This window comes from Camelus ferus, unplaced genomic scaffold (genome assembly GCF_009834535.1).
Source record: "Camelus ferus isolate YT-003-E unplaced genomic scaffold, BCGSAC_Cfer_1.0 contig2268, whole genome shotgun sequence".
Classification (NCBI taxonomy): domain Eukaryota; kingdom Metazoa; phylum Chordata; class Mammalia; order Artiodactyla; family Camelidae; genus Camelus; species Camelus ferus.
The window spans coordinates 10,326-27,207 of NW_022588019.1; the positions used below are offsets into that span (position 1 = coordinate 10,326).

Here is a 16,882-nt window from a genome sequence, read left to right on the forward strand (position 1 = left end):
TGGCCGGGCATCCAGGTAGACTTTCCTGCTCTCTGTGTCCAGTCCCACGAAGTCCTCCTTCTCAAACAGGATGTAGAGCAGGAGGATCTTGTCCCCAGACTTGTCGGATGCACCGTCCAGCCACTTGGACTTGAGCATGATGAAGAGAGACTCAGTGAAGTCCTCGATCCTCTTCTCCACCACCCTGCAGTCCTCGTAAATTGAAGGCCACGTCGGTGCGCGGCTGCTCGGCCACCTCCCCATGCAGCACAAAGACAAAGAGCCGAGAGTCATAGAGCGTGGTGCCATACAGCTCCTCTGCACGTGGAGCTTCTCGAAGGTCTTGGCCAAGAGGCAGTCGGTAATGGTGACAAGGCCCACGACCTTGCGGTGGGTCTGGAAGTCGCTCCACCCATTCTCGGGCGCATAGTGGTGACTGTAGTGGATACAGAGTGCCCACTGCGAGCCGCACGGGCTGATCTGCCTCACCAAGGAGATTCGCTTATAGATGCACAACAAATTCTGCTCTGAGATGATCCCCACGGGTTGGACCACCACGGGGAGAGTCTGGTGGTCCTCAGCACACTGCACGTAGTCAGGGATGTTCATGTTGCAGGCCCTGACGAGAGGGAAGAGGAGACCGAGGTACATACTGTGCTGCGGGCTGCGGGCCTCACTGGGTTGCGGTGACCTGGTGTGTACCAGTCAGAAGGCAGGGGAAGCCCAAGCAAAGCCGGGGGTACAGTTTGTCCTCAGCGTCTGCACATGGCTACCGCAGCTCGGATCACATTACGCAGCTTTTGGTCTAGGCTTCCGCCCTCTGCAGAAAAGGGTCATTTCTTGTTTTCTGTTTCCAAGCACCTAGCCAGGCCCTGATGCAAAGTCAGTGCTCAAAACTGCTGAATAAAGGAATGAATAAAGGAACTGCTTCCACACCCCTCAGCAGGATATAATGCAAAGAAACACAGTAGGATCAAAAGACCTGGATTTCAACTCCAATTTATTTGAACTCCTAAGCTGCAGAATACTTGATAAGAAAACTTGCTTTGGGGAGGAGGGTACAGTTCAGTGGTAGAGCACATGCTTAGCATGTATGAGGTCCTGGGTTGAATCCTCAGTACCTCATTTTAAAAAAAATGAAACAAATAAATAAACCTATTTACCCCCCTCAAAAAATATTTTTTGAATTCCAAATTCAAGAAAAAAAAAAACACCTTGCAATTGACACAACATTGTAAACATGAGTATACTTCAATTAAAAAAAAATCCTTGCCTTACAAGAATATATCTGGATTATGGAAGTTTACAAATGTAAAATGCCTAGGGTACCACCTGCATAAGAAGAAGGAACTGTACAAATTTACTATCCCTCATTTATGAGCTATATTTCCTTTGGGGGGTTTATAACCTCTCAGAGCTAATTTTCTCAGATTAAAAAAAAGAAGGAAACATTACCGGATTCTCCATACTGCTGAAGAATCAGATAAACCTATGATAGCATCTGACCCACAGAGTTTACTCAATAAATGCTTGTTGAATGAATGAATAAACAAGCAAAGTGAATGCTGCTCCCTGCCACAGAGCATCATGATGGTACTGCCTGGAAATCCCAAGCCCACGTTTCACCCGACTCTACACTAACCATGGGTGACCTGGGCAGGCCTGTGTGCTCCTCTTAACCCCAGTTTAATCATGAATAGAAATGAGGGCAATAACACAAACCTCAAAGGGTTAGTGAGTCATTACTGAATTGTATCCCAACTTTGCAAGATGGAACCTTTAAAGAAACTTTGGGCAAAAAGTCCGTAGGCCCTCTCCATATTATCTCTTACAACTACATGGGAATCTACATTATATCTCAAAATAAAAAGTCTAATTTATTAAAGAGGCTATTGAGGTTAAATGAGCTCACTGTCTCAAATAAGGAACACACAGTACAAATAGGTCAATGCCCAGCCCATGAGATACACTCAGTAAACATTCCCACTGAGCCCACTGGTCCCTCCAACTTCAGAGCACGATGATGTGTCCTCATGGCCAGAGGCCCCTGCACCTGAAACTAACAAAGCTAATGGTCCCCACTTTCAAGAGCCCCTGCCACCACCGTAGGTCTAATTTTGTACTTGTAATTTTTTTCTTTATATTAAATAGAAAAACGTAATTGCATAGCCTTCAGGTCACCAAAACCTGACTACAGAGATCATGATGGCAGCCCTTCTTCGTGAAACAATAAAATGAAAAGCCATTTCCACAAGATCTCTGTGTAAATCTACTAGGGAACTTCATCCTGGACTGAGAGGAAGAGGACTGGGGAGGAGGGGGCAATCTGCGGCACACAGACCCATGGGCCACCTGTCCCACGATGGACTTTAGACCCAACACTCACCCTCAAGGAACTTCAAAATAGACACAGACAGAGTGCTGTGGACAAGATTTTTTTTTTTTTTAAAGAAATCCCTGATTCTCTCGCAGGTTTTGTTTCTACCGAGAAACAAATGTCTTATGTGTATAATGTTTCACAAAAGACTTAAATTATTATCACCCCAACTTGACGCATTAAGAAACTGAGGGAGAGAGGTTTATCACATTGTGCAAGATTAGAGAGAGGCAAAAAAAAAAAAAAGATTAGAGAGAGGCCACGTCGGACACTGTATTTAAACCCAAGCCCCTGTTCCAGTGCTCACACTAGAAAGTGGGATATACTGCCCCTTTCCTGCCCTCTCCCTGCAATAAATGTCTGAAGAGTCTTTTCTGTGCCACCTGGAATCACAATCACTTCAATTTTCCACAAAGAGCTATGTCACTCCTTGGAGGATGTGTCAAAATCTATATGTTGAATGGGAGGAGAGATTTGTATTTTCTGTTTCTCAAAGGAAACATGGCTTAAAAGAAACTGAAAAGCACTTTTCTAGTCTAAGTCTTCATTGTGCAGAGAAGGAAACGGAGGCTCAGAAGAGATGAGGAAAGGGCCTTATTAACAAATATTGCCTCAGCGCAGCACCAAGCCAGCCTTGGGCACTTCTGGGGGAGGATCTGGAAGGCCCAGGAGAATGAGTCTTAGAAAACGGAAAGAGAAGAAGCATACAAGGCCCCGTCTCTACACCACCATACCATGAAGTTCCACCAAATTACCCAGTATGGGTGCAGCCAACATTAAGGTGGGCTAAACAGGTTATAGAAACCTGGAAGTCTCAACCATAGTGGAAATTCCAACATTTACTATGTTTTTTTTCCCAGTTCAAGCATCAGCTCAGTGGGCACTCTGTACCAGGCACTACACGAGGCCTGGAGTTCTCCCAAATACACAACTCTTATATCACGTGTGCAAACCACACACAGGCCCACCAGAAGGAAAATGCCCACAGATAAGGTGGAATTACTGAAACTGAAAGCAGCCAACCAGCATATATTACTAGCAAAAACGGTGCTGCTAGAAATAGACTCATGGACATAGAAAGCAAACTGTGGTTAGCAGGCAGGAAAAGGGGGATTAACAGATACACATTAATAAATATAAAATAAATGACAAGGACCTACTATATAGCACAGGGAACTATATTCAATTTCTTGTAATGAGTTGTACTAAAAACAATCTAAAACATATGTAGATACATATGCATATGTTTATAACTGAATCTCTGCTGTACATCTGAAACTAACATTCTAAATTGACTACACTTCAATAAAAAATAATTTTAAAAAATAAGTAAAAATAAAAGCAACGCCATTTAGAAAAAATAAAAGAATACTCTGATCCCCTTAGCTGTAGGTGCTGGAGAATTCTGGTTACAAACACCAAGTCCACTGGATCACTCCAGCACTGGCTGTCACTCTTTCTGACCATCAGAGAGTCACTTGGCTTCAGTGAGTTTACTTTTCTCTTCTGTGAAAGGCTTCAGTTGCAACTAACGATGTATAGAATCTCATCATTCACAAACCCAACAATTAATGAGGACTTCCCATGGGCCAGGCTCTGGAAATATGAAAATATAGGGTCCGAGATATATTCATGGGTAGAAGAAATTTATGCCATAAAGACATTAATTCTTCTTGCTTTGATAGACAGATTCAATACAATTCTGTTTAGATTTCCTACCAGATTTTTTATGGGTAACAAGATAATTTATGGTCAGGAACAACCAAGAAACTTCTTTAGAACCAGCACTGGGAAGGGGTGGATAGGTCATTCATTTCCACTGGTCTTTCTGAAGTGATGAAAACGTTCTGGAATATTAATGGTTGCACCACTGTGAATATGCTAAAGCTGCTGAATTGTAGCATTTAAGTGGGTGGACTTCATGGTGTGTGAACAATATCACAATAAAGATGTTAAATGAAAAAATATTTCTTGACAATTATTTTTCCCTCTATACAACTAGTCTGCCCCACAATTTAAGAAGAACAAAAAACCAAAACAAACCAAATTTTGCCAGGAGCTCTTTAGGACTGCAATGTCCCTGAGTCTCCAACGCCTCTGGTGGTGCTGTTCCTGTTAACACACCCTAGCTGGGCTGGGCTAGTTAGGGACTGTAACTATCTTTTTAAGATCGACGGTCACACGTTTCACCCTGGGAGAGGGAAGGATGGAGGATGTCACAGCCTCATGCCTTCAGCTCATTTTTAACTGAACCAAGCCTTGCTTTCAACACTGTAATCCCTCTCACTATAAAAACAGTGACATCATCAAGCACCGCCATCATAACACGTGAAAGTGTTCAAGGTACTTACCTGGGGCAGAAACACTGAGGGAGGAGACGGAAGCTCGCTCAGCACTGACGCTCCCTTTTCCCGACTCCACCAGGAGAAGCTGGGGTTCACAGCCGGAGGCTCTCAGCCCGGGGAGCAGCGCCCACACCACTGAGCTGGTCCCCAGGGAGCGGGAAAGGGAGAGGAGGGCAGCCCCGGGGTCGCGGGGCAGGGAAAGCGGGGGGGGGGACGCGGGCTGTAGCCCCGCTCGGAGGCCAGCCCCAGCCCCAGCCGCCCGCCCCCGTCCGGGTCCGCAGACCCCGCCCGCCCGGGACACAGCCCGCCCAGGGGCGGGGACGGGCCGGCGGCCGAGGAGAGGCAGCCCGGGAGGAGAGGACTCGCGGGCGGGAGAGGGGAAGGGGACGCCAGCCGCGGACTGAGGGGAGCCCGGCTGGGGCGAGAGGCGGCAGGTGCACACCTGGCCCTGGACAGCTGTGGCCGGGGCGCCGGGGCAGGAGCCAAAGTCCTACCGGGCGAAAGAGCTGAGAAGCCTTTGGGGCCGATCCCCGGCTCGGAGCTGGAGCTTCCAACCCTCGGTCCAGCTGGCACCGACTGCGCATGCGCAGGAGGGCCAGCGATCCTCTCTGGGTTCTGCGAGAGAAGGTGGGGAAGCGAGGGACGGAGAAGATGGGAGGAGGAGGGGAGAAGGGGAAAAGTGGAGGGAGAGACATGGACAGGAGGAGCAGAGAGAAGGCAGGGATCTGGAGGGTGGAGGAGAGTAGCAGAGATGGAGAGAAATAGTTTTAACTCTGGGGGCATCCTGAAGGAGGCAGCAGTCCTGCCTCTGCACACTTCTCTAACCCTTCAAGGCCCGCAGCTCATATTTTACCTCCCTGGTCCAGCCCTCCACCCAAGGCCTCTGCAGGACCCCTACGGGGATCACACCCGTTGCCCCCAAGCGGAGCTGGGTTTCCTTTTGCTCTGGGAACCAAGCACCCGCAGGTGTTGTCGCTCAGAACTACCTTGGAAAGAGTACATATTCCCCTTTTACACGCTGGGACACAGGCAGGCAAGATCTCTGCCTTACCTCCACTGTCCCAGGTGTTGTGCTGGCGGGGAGCGGGAGGTACAAGGTCAGATCCCAAAAGGAGCATACTGCCTGAGTGTTGGTGCATAGTCCCCATCCTTCCTGGGTAAACCACACCCCACCCTCGGGGAACCATCAAGGGCACACAGTATGTCCCTGGGTGTGGGATAGCTGCCCTCAATTCCAGTGCCCAGCTTGCTAGGAAGATAGGAGTGTTACTGAGTCCAAATTCATTCTCCTTAGTGCAGGACAGGCCAGTAAGTTGGGAGACCAGGTGTTGGGGCATGGAATAGCAACTTTCTGTAGACCTAGATGGCAAACTAATGTCCTGGAAAACCATCTCCCCAAGTCAGAATTCAGGCTCCTTTCCTACGAGCTTGGTTTTTGCAATCTTCTTGATGTAGTAATTCTTTGTTGTTAGAATCCTTTGTTCTTGCAGCTATCTGCCTGGGTCAGATCCCTGTAAACCTCCAACAAAACAAACGTTATTTTCTATTATGTAACTTGTTATCTTTATATGAATGGAAAAGTGTTAAATATCCTTAAAGGTCAGAGCATTCAAAATAGGCTCTCCTGTATATTTTAGGCTCTAGGCAACATTGTTTTACAAGCAAGATGAAGCCTAGGAGACAGAGCACAGGGTTAAGTCAAAGGAACAGATCTAATATGGAGTCAGATTTGTTCTTTTCTATTACCAGGGCAGAAGACACTTGAGGATTTAAATCCCTTTAAGTTAAAAATAAGTAATACTTTAAAGGAATTTACATACATAGGTCGGAATGTGCATAGCATATCTGGAAAACACACAAAGGATTGTAAACAGTGGCATCTCCAGGGAGGGCTGAAAGAAGAGAGGATGAGGGAAAACTTCTTTCACTTGTGTATTTTTGTGCTCTGTTTGAAATTTTTTAACCACATGCATGTATTTCTTTTTCAGTTAAAAAAATGTGTAATGGAGCAAAGGAGTAGCAAGCTCAGCAAATACAGCAGCCATGGAATCACTGAGCCATCACTTTTGATTTAAGCCAGGAAGCATTTATTGACTCTCTCCTATGTGCCCAGTGCTGTTTTAAGACTTCTTTTATTTTTTTTTCATAAAATAATAAAGTGCTATTCCTCACCCCTGCCCATGGCTGGTGGAAAACCAACTGAGTTTTTATTGAGTTGTTTTCCAAGAAGTAGAGATCAGTTATAAACAGAACACATCTTCAGGGCAAAACAGGCGGAGTGGTTTTCCAGCAGGCCAGATAGCTATGAAGGGTTTTCAACAGAGGCACACAGAGGCTGAGAGAGAAAGCCTCCAGGACCCTACAAAAAGCTGCCCAAACTGCCTTCTCCATGGCACTACTGAAATAGGAAAGAAAAAATCTGACTCCATATTAGATCTGTTCCTTTGACTTTAACCCTGTGCCCTGTTTCCTAGGCTTAGTCTTGTTGGTTCTGCACCTTTTGTAAAACAATGTTGCCTAGAGCCTGAAATATACAGGAGACCCTATTCTCAAGGCTCTGACTTTGAAGGATATTAACACTTTTCTATTCACATAAAGATAACAAGTTACAGAATAGAAAACAACATTTGTTTGTTGGAGGTTTACACGGATGTGACCCAGGTGAAGAGCTGCAAGAACAAAGGATTCTAACAACAAAGAATTCATACACCAAGTTTGCAACAACCAAGCATTCCCACTTCCCATTTTTAATATAAGAAGAGCCTGAAATCTGACTTGGGGTGATGGTTCCCCAGGACATTATTCTACCATTTCTCAGCTGGCTTTCCAAATTAAAGTCGCTATTTCTTGCCCCAAAACCTGGTCTCCTGATTTATTGGCCTGTAATGCACGAGCAGAACAAGCCTGGACTCGGAAACACAGACATTGAAAGTACCCATTTGGTATATTAAATGACCTGCTTCTACTCATCTTCCTGACGTTTTATTCTCTTGACCACTCCTGCTATGTTTATGAAAAACCTGTCATGTGGACACATTTCCACCTCTAGCCACTACCCTTCCAGGTAAGAACTGATGCCAAGAAGGCAATGGAAGTTGCTAGAAGGTATTACCTGGACAAAATAGAGCAGAAGTGGGTTCTGGCTGATGTTCAGGAGCAGGCTGGAACACCTGACAAGATGTTATAAGTACGGATAGACAGCTGGGCACCAAAGGAGAAGCTTCTAAACTTCCATGAGGGACTTGTTGGATAGGAAGGAAAAGTCCCAGACTATAGCTCGGATCCCACCACGAGCTTCCTGGGCGAGTCTGGGCAAGTAATTTAAAATCTCTAGGCCCGTGCTGTCCAACATGGGAGCCACCAGCAACATGCAGGATTATGAAGTTATTCTGTAGCCAGACAGAATTATAAAAAGACATTTTATTGCAAAGGCCCAGCAGGTATAATATTTAAAAACGTTATTGGTTATCTTGACCTAACGAGTTATTTTTGTATGTGTAGGTTTCTGTGGTTTGTAAGGCCTGTGACTAATGATTCCGTTACAGTGAAGTATTTTGAAATTATAAGTTACTGGACACAGTACCCTCATATCACAGTTGAAAAAAACTGATCCACATAAGCAAGGTGATCTGACTTATTAGTTATGAGCAGGGGCTCTGGGGCCAGCCTGCCTGAGTATAAATTCTCACTCTGCCTCCAGGGGGTTCTGTGTGAATCTTGGACAAATTATTGTTGTTTTTGTTGTCGTTGTTATTATTTGTGCCTCTTTTTCCTTACCTTTTAAGTAGCGAGGAATATGTAGACTCTATCTCCTACTGTGTTGGCAGGATTAAATGAGTAAACGTCTGTGCTGCCCACTTCCCTGGGTTTCAGCATTCTCCAGGCAATCAGTGCCAAACTCAGAGGCATTCTCCACTGTCTTCGTCAGTCTGGGATGCTGTAACAAATTACCGTGGGTCGGGTGGCTTAAACAACCAGCATATTCCTTATGGTTTGGAGGCTGAGACTTTCAAGGTCAATGTATCCTTGAGAGGATTGCCAGCTCGAAGATGGCTGTCTTCCCAATATCTTCATATCCCAGAGAGCAGAGAGAAGCAAGCACTCTGGGGGCTTGTATAAGAACACTAATCCCATTCATGAGGGCTCTACTCTCATGACCTCATTTTATCCTACTAATCACCTCCCAAAGGCCCCACCTCCCAATACCATCACCCTGGGAGATGGGGTTTCGACATATGGATTTTGAGGGGATGCAAACATTCAGTCCACACATCGGCTAAGTCTCCCCAACATGCAGTCATCAAACCTGTAGCTAATTTCAAAGTAATATTTATGTCTCTCTGCCCATTTCCATTCCTACATCCACTATCACTGAAGCCCTGTTACATTTTATTCCTTATTTTTCTGGTAGAGATTTAATTGATTCCTCTAACTCCAATGCTCCCCTCGCTCCAGTCTGCTTAACAGCCCTGCCAGGTAGGTCTTCCTTAAAACACCTTCCCACTTCACCTGGTTGTTTTTTAGTTGTAAATGTCAGAATCCTCTCCACACCCCATCCTATACCTTTAATCCGTTACACTACGGCTCACTATGTTATTTTCCTCTTACCAATGTAAGAAATTTCCATAAGCTTAAGAGCTTAAACCAGCACAGATTTATCAGCTTATGGCTGTGGAGGTCAGAGATCCAACACAGTTCTCATTGGGCTAAATTCAAGGTAGCAGCAGGGTTCCTTCCTTCTAGAGGGTCTAGAAGAGAATGTTTCCTTGTTGTTGTTGTTTTTTTCCAGTTTCCAGAGGTCACCCACCTTCCTTAGCTTGTGCCCCACGACTTCCTCCATTTTCATGGTCAGCAGCCTTTCTGAACATTGCTCTATGGCTACACCTCCCTCTGATTTTAAACTCAGCTGGGAAATGTCCTCCATTTCAAGGACCCCTGTGATTACATTCGGCCCACCTGGACAATCCAGGCTACTCACCCTATTGTCTCATCTCAGGATCCCCTTGTCCCATCCCATTCAGGCATTATGGATGTGGCTGTGACACTCACCTTGTGTAACATTTCCTCTCATGAGCATTTTATGGTTCAAGGCACATATGAATGACTTTTTGTTTTTCTTCCTTAGCCTTTCTACATTCAGTATGTCTGGTGAGATTATATGAATCCTTTTTATTTGTCCCCCTGCACTAATCTTTAATAATGTATCATGGGTTTAAAATGCTAACTGATAGACAATTTAGAAGACAGAAATCCTCTAAGATTTTTGTCCTAAAATATCTGTCATGCATTTTGCCATGTACAGTAACATGTCACAGGTGGCTACCCTGTGGCCGGGGAGGGACATGATTCTGCCATCACACTCCCCTCATTCTCACCAATGTGCTGATCACCTAACCAAGGACCTATGCTCCCCGCTTCGCTCACTTCCTCCTCCTTTCCATTGACTACCCTGTTCCCATCGCTTCCTTCATTCAGCACATCAGGATTTCATGACCACATTCTTCTCTAAATGGAATGGGTATCTTGAATCTAATGTCTGACAACTGTTCTTACTGTATATGCACACACTGACCTGCACATAACCCCGTCCAGCTCTTTATTTTCCTAGAATCTCCCAGAGGAATCAGTTCCATGATGATGGTGATGATGATGATGATACTGACAATGATGACAGGGACCTCTCAAGGATTCTGATAAAGAGGGAATCAATAAAGGGAGGGAATCATTGCAAAATTGCCCCAGAGACAGGCTTAAAAGTAAATAACTGCTATAGTGTTTAATGAAATTGACTAATATTTAACTATTTTTAAAACTTTATATCACTGAATTTAAAATTTTAACGGGAATTCTCATTCACCAGTAACCAAGATTCAACTCTAGGACCAAAGTCTAAGGATTTCAATCTTCTAACAAATTGTCCACTAGCCTTTTAAACACGTGATCCTTTTAAAAAGCTTAGTGCTGGGCTGAAAATAAGCAGGATTCATATAATCTCACCAGACACAGTGAATGTGGAAAGACTAAGGAAGAAAAACAAAAAGCCATTCATAACGTCTTGAACTTCACGTTGCTCACAGGAGAAAATGTTAGCCAAGGTGAGCGTCACATCAACATGACGCCTGAGTGGGATGGGGAAGCTGATCTTCCTCATCAGACATTTATCCTGATTTGTTAGATGCCAACACAGTTTCCTCATTGGATTTGCTTCTAACAAGTATGGAAGAATTTACGTTCTACCAAAAGCAGTCTAAACATTTTCCCCTGCTGTCAGGTCTCTGGACTGAATGTCCCCACAAGAAGGACATGAATATGTTTCATAGGGAATTCTTCCTGAGAAGCAACAGGATTTTCGAGGGAAGAACTGCAGGCCCCCCATGGAGGGCTGGAGGAGGGCTAGAGGGGGCACTGGAAAAACAGCAGGAGTGAGTTCAGATACTACCGCTCAGGTCGCCAAAGACAGCATTGCTATCTCTGAGGATATGACATTCTCCCAAAAGTTCCATGAGTGAAGGTACCTGTGAACACTAAGCAGGTTGTTAAGAAACAGCAGCACATAATTTGCGTCACAGCTCAATTACAGTATGTTTTGATATTTGGAAAATAATTAGCCCATTTTCCTTTGAAACTGCAGCAGTAGCAATAGAAATAAAAAAGGCTGAGCCGTCTTGGAGACAACAATCAATAAACAATTCTAAATCTGCAGGATTCCTTGACGATATGCAAGCAATGAGCTAGATGTGTGCTGCAGATACCTCTTACTGCAGGGCTCACTCCTGCAAAGCATAGAACTAGTTTTCTCAGCAGACAGAGGGAACCAAGTCAAGATTCCAAATCTTGAGAGATTTACTATATGGCAGGAAAGATCACACAAGTACATCCAGCCAAATATGAATAAATGTAATCAAATATTATCAAATGTGATTGGAGCACAGATGAAACAGAAATTCCTTTCACCTGGGATCTAGAGAGACTTCTTCAGAAAATGTGGCTTTGGAGATGGCCAAAGACATGGGTGGAATTTTGGCAGAACAGGATGTAAGGAATTTTAAAACTGATTCTAAAATTCATATAAAAATTCAAAGGATCCCAAATATCCAAAACAATTTTGAACAAGAAAAACAAAGTTGGAAGACTTGCACTATCTGATTTTCAGCCTTTTTTTTTTTTTTTTAAACTACAGTAATCAGAAAGTATGGTGTTGGTGTAAAACAGGAAAATAGAATAATGGAGCAGAATAGAATGTTCAGAACTAAACCAACACTTATATAGACAATTGATTCTCAAAAAGGATGCAGTGGAGAAAGGATCTTTTCAACAAGTAGTGCTGGAAGAATTAGATAGTGATATGCAAAAAAAAAAAAAAATGAACTTTGATCCACACCTCACAAAATATACAAAAATTAAGTCACAATGGATCATAGATCTTAATAGGAAATCTAAAACTATAAAACAGCTAGGAGAAAAAGCATAGGCTTAAGCTTTATGACCTTGGGTTTGGCAAATATTTCTTTGCTATGACACCAAAAGTATAATCTATTTTAAAAAGAAACTGATAGAGTGAACTTTATCAAAATGAAGACTCTTCAAAGCTGTTCTAAACACTGCTAAGCAAATGAAAAGACAAGCCATAGACAGAAGCTATTTGCAGATCATATATCTGATAAAGGTCTCTCTTTGTATCTGATCCAGAATAAAGAGGTCTCAAAACTCAATAATAATGCAAACACCTGAATGAATGAATGAGGCCAGAAAACACACTTCAGTAAAGATATCCAGATGGATAATAAGCATATGAAAAGATGCTGATTAAAGATGCCATTAGTCATTAGAGAAATGCTTTTAAAAACCACAGTGAGATACTAGTACACATACATACAAGAATGAATACGATTAGAAAGACCGACCTTACAAAGTGCTGGTAAGGAAGTAGAGCAACCAGAGCTGATACACACCACAAGGAATTTACAATAGTACAACCATTTTGGAAAAGTCTTTAACAGTTTCTTTAAAAAAGGTAAATACCTATCTACCATATAACCCAGATATTCCTCATCTGGTGCTTTAGAAAAGAAAAGCATATGTCCATATAAAGACTTGTAACCAAATATTCACTGCAATTTTATTTATAATAGCTCAAGTTGTAAATAACCCATGCATCCATCAAGAAGTAAATGGAGAAACAAATGATGGTCTATCCAAACACTGCTCACAACAAACTATTCAGTAAAAACTCAGCACTAAACAATACTCTGCTATAAGAAAAATAAGCTATTAATACAGCAACACAGATGACTCTCAAAATAATTACACTGAATGAAAGAAGTCAGACAACATAGAGTAGATACTGCATTAATCCATTCATACAAGGATCTTGAAAATGCAGACCAATATGTTGTGATGGAAAGCAGATCAATGGTTTCCAGGGGAAGAGATGGGGAGGGAGGGAGGGACAACAAATGGCAGGAGAGAAGCTTTGTGGGTGATGGGTATGTTCACTCTCTTGAATGTGGTCATGGTTTCTTGGGGATATACTTATGTCAAAACGTATTAGCTGTACACTTTATACGTGTGAAAATTACTTTGCCAAGTATACCTCAAAGCTGTTTTAAGAAAAAAGGCACTTCAGTCCTGATCCACCTCAGCGCCTGATTGGAGCGACATGATCAGTCCCTCACCCTGTTTGCCTAACAGGAAGGTAGAAAACCTCTCACGGAAAATAACATATGGATTTTTCATTTGCAATGTCTGCCATGTAATAAAGAATTTCAAGACATGCAACATGTCAAGACTATATAACGGATAATATGAGAATAAGAAACATTAGACAAAGGATGCAAACCCCCAGGTGATGTAGGCATCAGAGTTACCAATAAAGGCTATAAAATACTTTTAATATATTCAAGAAAATAAGGAAATTATGGGAGAATAGACAACAGGGTAAAGACTTTCACCAGAGAAATATACTGGAATGTATTTTTAAGAGAAATCAAACAGATACTCTAGAACTGAAGCTTTCAGCTCTGGAAACAGGTAAACAGAGCTAATTAGGATCCCTTTTAAGTAAAACTTTCAGTAATGCCGGGTAAAATACAACAACAAATGTAACACAGAGCTAACTATGGAAAGAGAAGTTCCCAGGTGACAATACAAAGAGGACACTTAAAGCCCAGAGTGGTAATCTTGTGAGCTGATGCCACCACACCCTGGAGGGAAGGGGTTTTAATCTGCACATAAATAGAGATACAATGTCCATTTAGGAAAAAGGGTCCATACCAGATGTAGAAGACTCTTCCTTTATATCTATATAGTCAGAGACAGAGATGTAAAGTGGCAGCAGAGGTCACAGTGACACAGGGCCCTGGGCCAAGGAGTGTGAACACCTCTGCAAGCTGGGAAAGGTAGGAAGACGAATCCCTCCCTAGAGCCTCGGTGTGGAACGTAGCCTTGGCCACACGTTGGTTTTAGCCCACTGACAATGACTTTGCACTTCTGCACAATAGAACAGTGAGATGATGAATGTGTATTGCTTTAAGCCACTGAGTCTGTGGTCCTTTGTTACAACAGCAAAAGGAAAGAAACTCAGGAACCAACATGAACATGAACCCCAAGCTGCCTGCTGTGCTGGCAAGGAAGTTCTTTGTCTCTGAACCTGGGGGAGTCTCCTGTCTTCTGGCAGCATCCACAAACTACCTCATGCTAACTTGACAGCTTGCAGAGGGTTAAATCTTAACCCTGCACAGTTCTTGATATTTAGTTAATAAAAATGATGGTGTCATCATGGGTATTTTTCCATCTTTTAAATACCCTTCAGTCTTCTAATAAAGCTACCTCTAATTGAGAGACAGTGTAAATAGTTTTCAAACTTCATAATAAATAACTGTGGTTTTATTTGGTTACTTAAATTATGAGTAATAATATTCACATTAGTAAAAGTTATTAAAATCAACATTGTTTAATGAAAATATCATTTCTTTTTGCATGAACATGTATTAACTACAATAAATGTTCCATGCTTTGTTCTACGATTTACTGTTAGAGCCTTAAAGAATAATATTTTCCTCAAAAGATATTATGGCAAAGGGATTTCTTTTGGTGGAACAGTTCCTACATCAAATCTGGTGCATGGCTCAGGCCACTGGGAACCTAGAGATGATAGATATTAGGAGGCATTATAAACACAAAATGATTTTTAAAGGAATTAAACAACTGGATGTGTGAAAACAAAGAATCTGAGAATATTCTAGTGAAATAAATGTATTTTTCAGCTTAAGCAAGACACTGGGTGAATAAATCTAAAATGAAAAAACCACCCAGAGATCAGCAGTGAGTCATGCATGCAGTGTGACTGATCAAAACCAAGTTGTTTCCAAACCAGTGTGCAGGCTTGATGCCTTCATGAATCAAGTCTGTGTGGCACCAGGCCATCTCGAATACATGTTGATGAGGTATTTATAAGCCCTTCACCATCCCAGCACAAAGCCCACACATGAGCCACAAGACCATCACCTACACATCTGCAAAAGACACAGCATGGTGAATAGCACTTTTCTTGTTCAGTAGCCGGTGGCAGGGCACTGTGAGCAGACAGAGATACAGGGACACAGAGACACAGAGGCACTTCCCCTCACTCAGCTGATAACCTTCCGTGCATTCCTGGGGACAGGATTGTCATAAAATGCACCATGGATTGATCCTCCTCCTAGGAAAGGAACGGTAGGTCTGTCCTCAGGTTGGAGCAAGGGTGGCCGGAGGATCTCAGAAGAGCTGTTTCAGCACAACCAATAGAAATGTCTGCCACCGTGACCACGAGAGACAGGTCTCCTGCCATCCCGGTAGGCACTTGGGCTCCTGACAAAAGCTGGGCTCAGTAAAGGCTTGAGTAGAAGGCACAGACCTGAGGGATGCCCCAGCAAGAGACAGGAGGTAGGGCCTGGTTTATGCTGCTCTGGGTGTATCCCAGCCTCATCCGAATACGAAATCAGAAATTTGCAAAACAGCAGAGCTGGGATGGATCATCTACTCCAGACTCCTCACCTTACAGTTTAAAGGGTGGCAGCCCTGGGAGGCAAAGCAACGTGCTAAAGGCAGAGCGTGGAAGTGGCAGCGCCAGATGAAAAGCACCATGGCAACCCCGTTCAAGGCCGCTGACACTGAGGACGGGGCCAAGGTTTCCAACGAGGAGAATGAGACAGTGTAAATACTTTGTTCCCCCCAAAACCCCAAATGTTTACTAAGGCACAAAAACTCACCTTAACTAGCTCTCTTCTGAGGGGGCTCTCTTCTGTCTCCGTCTTTCTGTCTGTCTCCATTTCTCTCTCTCAGACACAAACACATACAATTTTGTGAAAGGGGACTTCCTGCCATACAAAGACAGACTTCACATCTTCAGAGAAACACTTGACAAAGCACATTTCCAATTCAAGTCTTTGTGTGAGGTCTGGGCAACTGGCTTATTTTCTAGAACAATAGGTGGTTCCAAAATCAGGAGATCATCTTCCCCAAAGGAAGAGTTCTGGTCCGTGTTGATGAAGCTGGGGGTGTCACATTTCATGAGCCCGTTCGGCTCCTCCTCTGGCCACCTGCTGCATCTGATGGCTTCCTGGAGCCGAACATCACTGTCAAGGGCTATGGTTGGGATACCAGCTTTGGCCTTGTCCAAGCGGTCCACTTCATTGACGTAGCAGTGAAAGAGGGACCTAGATTCGTCATTGTGCTGCCAGAGAACCCCTTGGGCACCAGCGGTCTTCCAAAGTCCGACACAAAGCTGTTCAGTCTGAATCTCTTCTCGGGAGACTCTGCATTGCAATAAAGAAAACCAAAATAAAAGATCGCTCACACTCTAGCTCGGTGACCTGAAGACTTATAGTTTTTGATATCTGCTGAGAGCAAATCCCTGCACAGAGCATGCTGACAAGCACTGGAAGTGAGAGACATCACTTTCGAACACATACAATTACACCCAAGGCAAAAGTCTCGTGAGGGCCCTTGGACCATCCTGAAAGACATCGCTCCCTGAGAATCCTCAATACTGGTGCATCGCACACCAGTGTTTCTCAGTGGGACACTCAGATCATCTTCATCAGAATTAGTTAAAGTGCTTCTTAAAATGCAGAATTCTGGGGTGCCCACCCTCAGAGTCTCCAGAATTTAGGGACCCGGCAAGTCTGTATTTTATAGCCAC

The 16,882-nt window shown here is 43.6% G+C and overlaps 1 pseudogene; it reads right to left on the reverse strand.

Moving 5' to 3' along the window:
• Nucleotides 1-962: 962 nt before the first annotated feature.
• On the reverse strand, nt 963-16,532 carry LOC116662497 (annotated as a pseudogene).
• Nucleotides 16,533-16,882: the final 350 nt, after the last annotated feature.